The sequence below is a fragment of the Fukomys damarensis genome, unplaced genomic scaffold (genome assembly GCF_012274545.1).
Source record: "Fukomys damarensis isolate Sample0158 unplaced genomic scaffold, DMR_v1.0_HiC HiC_scaffold_12, whole genome shotgun sequence".
Classification (NCBI taxonomy): Eukaryota; Metazoa; Chordata; class Mammalia; order Rodentia; family Bathyergidae; genus Fukomys; species Fukomys damarensis.
Window position 1 is genome coordinate 41,865,203 of NW_022900924.1, and position 5,256 is coordinate 41,870,458.

The 5,256-nt window shown below is 39.2% G+C and overlaps 1 long non-coding RNA gene across 1 annotated transcript in view; it reads right to left on the reverse strand.

The window, feature by feature from the left end:
- Positions 1-5,256, reverse strand: part of LOC104862205 — a 17,457-nt gene that overhangs the window by 8,895 nt on the left and 3,306 nt on the right. The window lies entirely within an intron of this gene.

The window sequence follows — 5,256 nt, forward strand, 5'->3', positions numbered from 1 at the left end:
AAAAAAAAAAAAAAAAAAAAAAAAAAAAAGATCATGCTTTACACGGCTGTGGCTCTCAGAATTTGTATGTACTTGAGTTTGGGTAATCTGATTTCTGAATTCAAGTAGCAATGCTGTGTTTCCAACAATTGACAAAGCTGCAAAACTCAAATTAAAGGAGAAAATAACCCACCCATTTTCTTGGAACAAACATCTGTCCCAACAGTGACTTTCCATTTTCTGGTGGTACTGGGAAGCACGGGTGAGGGGATCGCGCTTTTCGCGTATCATTTCCTTAAGACAGAAAAGAAAGATGGTCAGTTCTGCTTATGTGAGGACTTCGTCATGGAAACATGCCATCAAAATAGGCCACAAGCACTCCAGACCAATCTTCCCAAATGGATGTCGCGAGCACGCTGTTGGTTCAGGCTGAAGCGTTCACTCGGCTTAGCGATTATCTAGCATTATCTCAGCGGATAATGATTTTAATACTTCATAACACTCATTATGGCGTTAGTGGTTTCATATTAATAAGATATTAGTTTTTGTTATTCAGGGAATCTAATACATCAAAGTGATAAAAAACAAAAACAAAAACTTTAAAGCCTTTATTACCCAACAAGGTTTTTGTTTGTTGTTAATATCAAAAAGGCCTTTCCTTATTGAAACAATTACTTGAGCATCTAATGATTCTCTCTCTCCATTCTTAGTGTCTGTTTATTCTGTTCTTCTACAGTTTGTGAATACCGTACTTTCCATATGGTTATCATCAATCTAAGAAAAAATGTTGGGTTATCTTATTTTAACTTCTCACTTCATCCCTTTATGCTGGAAATAACTTGATCTTAATGCTTACCTTTCATTCCATGCTGATTAATTATAAAATGTACTCTACATCACAAAGTAAAATTCCTGGGGTAAAGCCACTATATTGGGACTCTGGGGGCTTTCAAGGTTATGAATGAACAGAAAGTCCTTTAATGTAACATTACTCATTTTGTTCTCATGATGAAGCATGAAAATTGACACGAGAGGACCAGGTCAAGGTTTATTAGCGGTCTGGTAACGTGGGTGAGGACTTTTACTGTAAAGACCAAGAAAAATTGCCTGGGGAGAAGTCTTTCTTTAAAACTAACTATTTTCTCAAGGTCTTTAGAATTTTGCATTCAATTCCCTAATCAAGAAAATGTGAAATTGGCATCAAATCCTGGAGGATAAAAATATGTAGCTCAATAGGATAGATCTAATAATTTGGTTATGATATTTAATAAACAATTACAATTAAAATATGATTGATTTTCAATTCACCAGCTAACTACTGAGGACTTGTTGTATGTCTGGTGCTGAGCTAGAAGTTAAGGGTAGGGATACAGTCAGGAATAAAACATGGCTTCTGCCCCAATAAGCTCCATAATTCATCATGGCGTCTCGGCCTTTTGGCCAAGATCAAGTGTAGCTCATTAATTCATTGGCCCCAACAACTCATATAGCTTCTGATCAGATCTCATAGGTGTATACACAGTTTTTCAGTATGAAGAGTAACAGCACAAGGTAAGTCTTCCTCAGTGGAAGATGATAAGATGAACCATCATCTGGCAATGACCACAAAATAAGGAATTTGGATGGCAAAATCTGATGCAGAAAATGTTACTGCTAATAACATCTTCAAATTAGTAAGGTTATGAGGATATGGCAAATCCATTCTTTTTCATAAGATTGGAATGTGAAGAACTGATGTTTCTGGCAAAATATTTGGAAATCCATTCTTTAGGGTTTAATAAAATTAATTTTAGGTTTTTTTTTTTTTACTTCCTTCTATTTCTTATTTAACCCATTTCTTCCAACAACAATGGAAAAATACCCTCTCAGAGAAACTTGATTCTGTTTCAAGCGACTCATGGTTTGCTTGAAGTGCCCAAGGGAACGTAAAAAAGGGTTTATTTTTTCAATGCATTTTATTTTTTTTGGCAACTGAACTAAAAGCTTTGAAAATACAGAGTGAGAAATACTTCAAGACTGAACTGTTGCAGAGAATAGGACCCACTCAGAAATTATGCTTTCCAATTATTTCCACTTGGAGAAGCACTGATTGTTTTAAGAGAATGTAGTATGTGTAAATGAGAAAACCATCGCCAGGGGTAGTGTTGGGGCTTTCGGAAAGTAACAGCTTACAACTTAAATATAGAAGTGAGTGGTGGTGCACAGAACAATCTGGAAAGAGGAACCCAGGTCATGCGACCTTTAGAAAAGGAAATAAAGGCTGGGTGTGGTAGTGCTCACCTGGAATCCCGGCACTCTGTGAAGCCGAGGCAGAAGCACTGAAAATCCACACCCAGTGGGGACAACGTAGTGACTTTGCAAGTCTCTGTCCAGAAGAAAAAATTTAAAAAGGGCTGGGATGTAGCTCAGTGCAAAAGCCCTTGGTTCAATCCTCCTAGTACCATAAAGAAGAAAAGAGAGAGAGAGAGAGAGAGAGAGAGCAAGTGGAGACTCAAAATATACCTGGTAACTCTTGATAGCATTTTAAATATGCTTTAGCAATTATGCTGTAGCTCACTAAAATACAAAGTAAAGTGTGAAATATTTTCTGTAGCATTTTTGCTGGTGTCCCCCCCCCACTAGTCACTGAAGACATTATAAAGGTCATACTGATTCATGAAGGTATCAGAGCATTTATGTATCCCAAGGTGAGGCCCAGAATGAATACAATTCAGTTCTTTTGCAAGTTTAAAGTTACATATATCAGACGTTGACTTCTGGACCTTTTGCTACTAGACACAAGTGATCTTTGAGATGAACTGATGCTACTCAGTACTTCAAAGGATGCTGGACAGTTCCTCAGAATCCTCAGACAAAGCCAGCCTGGCAACACCAACAAAAGTGTACCAAGTCCTCCGGTAGACAGGGGCTCAGACAACAAGATCTGACAGCTCTGTATGAGCAGTGCAGATCGAAACTCATTTACAATTGCAGCTGAACCTCTATTTAAGTTTATTTACCCCCTTATTTTAATGTGAACCCGCAAGCAAGGAAGAGATGCGTGCATTACAGCAATAATACTTTTAGTGACCTCAGAACTTTCACACACATACACACATATGCGCCTTATCTGGAAGCCTCTCAAAGGTGTCTCTCTTGACATCAGAGGAAATAGCCAGTTTGAAGACTAGCACCCTTCTAGTACAAACTTGACAAACTCCAGCTGCGAGGTGGTGGATGTTACTTGTTGTGTGTTGGGAATTTGGACCTTCATGCGTTTAAGAGGTGGCCCTGATGGGGGGCTTCTTAGGTAAGTGGGATCCTGCCCTCCAAGGCATCGTGGGACCTCAGCCACTCTCTGACTTCCTTTTTTGGAGATGTGATCTCTTCCTTCCCCATGTATTCTGGCCATCAGCCTTGGGAATGTCGTAGAGCCAGCATTACGCCGTTTGGACTTTGAGCTTCCAAGACTGTGAGCTACATCAACCTCCTCACTTTATAAAGTTAGTTTGCTGTAGCTATTGTGTTATAGTAACAGAAAAAGAGCTACTGTGCCATCGTTGCAAATATTCTGACATGTTCTCCTTTCAGGTACAAGATACAAGACTCTTCTGTGTATCACAGAATCACACACTGTCAAGTCATTCCTTTCCCTAAAATTATCATACTACAGCCTTAGGATTAAATATGTGCGGATTCATGGAGTTTTGCATTTTTAGAAGACACAGAAATATCCTCAAGAGCGATTTGTATGATACCTGTGTGAAGAGATAGTCTCCTGTTTCCTTGTAGTTCCTTTCCAAATAAGCGTTTCACATTAGATGTAATAAACATATGCAAGAGAGCTCTGAGATCTAAAAAATTAGGTTGCCCTTTGCTATTGGAAATCAGTGATGAGAATGTGGGACTTATGCCGCAGGAAGGTATCATTCCAGTGAGCAACCCCGGCTGTCGAATTCTGATCTAGTTGCAACCTGAACTCAATAGCTTGGAAAATAGCAAACCAGTAATTGTGTGAATCCAATCAGGGAACAAAATCGCAGAATATTTCAGCAAGTAAGAAAATGGAGTTGTAAATATCAGCCTTGTTTACTTCCCATTACCACAGCAGGAAGCAAGAAAAGAACACGGTTTGGTGTAATACAGTCAGGTAGGAATTATCACACACAATGAGGTTGAAAATTCTAGAAAAATATTAGGGGAAAAAAAGCCCAGCACCTTCAAAAAACATGTTTGGGTGTGGCTCCCCTGTCCCATTTGCCCCATTTGGAAACCACATTTGTGTGGTTAAAGACAAAATGACTTTGAAGTTTGTAACAGTAGCCAACCTGCCCCTTTTACCCAAGAATAAATTATCTGAATATCCTTGTGAGCCAATGTTATTGTTTAGACAAGGATGTATTTTTCACACTATATAATTCGAAGATCATTTTTGCAGGACCTAATAATGGCTGGGTCGCTATTAACAAACAAGGACAGCGGAGTCTGGGAGGAGCGCTTTCCTGTCACCCGCACGCATTTCGGACTGAATGTGTAACAACCCATTGTCTGTGTGTCATTTGCAAATTCTGACCTGAGGTGCCCGAATCCACCGCTGTTGGCAGCTGGACTTTCAGGACAGCCACCAGTGTGCCTGCCCTCTGCAACTGCAGAGCTCAAGGTCTTCAGAGTGCATGAGGGGCCCGGTGACTTCCCTTCTACACCACTCTCTCTAACAGCCTGGGCATCCTTGTGTCTCCCTCTTTCATATTTCTACTACTGAAATGACCCTCTCATTTCTTTTGTGACTCTCACGGCATTGACATCAGACACTTCTTAGGAAAGCTCAACTTCCATCTTTCTATAAATACTAACAATAAAGAGTAAAGCAGAAAAGTAAGAACAATTAGAAGCTAGTTCCTAGGGTTCTTTAAAGTTTTAATCAATCATCTGGCACAAGGTGTTAATCATTTAAAATAAACCAATAAGGATAACAGTAGGATAATAAGCTTTTGCTGGGTGTGGTGGCACACACCTGCTATCCCAGAATTTGGGAGGCTGAGGCAGAAGGATATCTGTGAGTTTGAGTCCTGCCTGGGCTACGGAGTAAGTTCATTGCCAGCTGAACTACATATAGCAAGACCTAGTCTCAAAAACATTTAAAAAAAAAGGATGATAGGCTTATACTTCATTTATACTAGGGTTATAGGCATCATCTATTCATTGTAGTAAAGATCAGACACTAAAGACAAGAGCAATAGTGTCCAAGAACTAGTTTTTTTTGGCTTGTTTTTTTTTTTTTTTTTTTTTTTTGTTTTT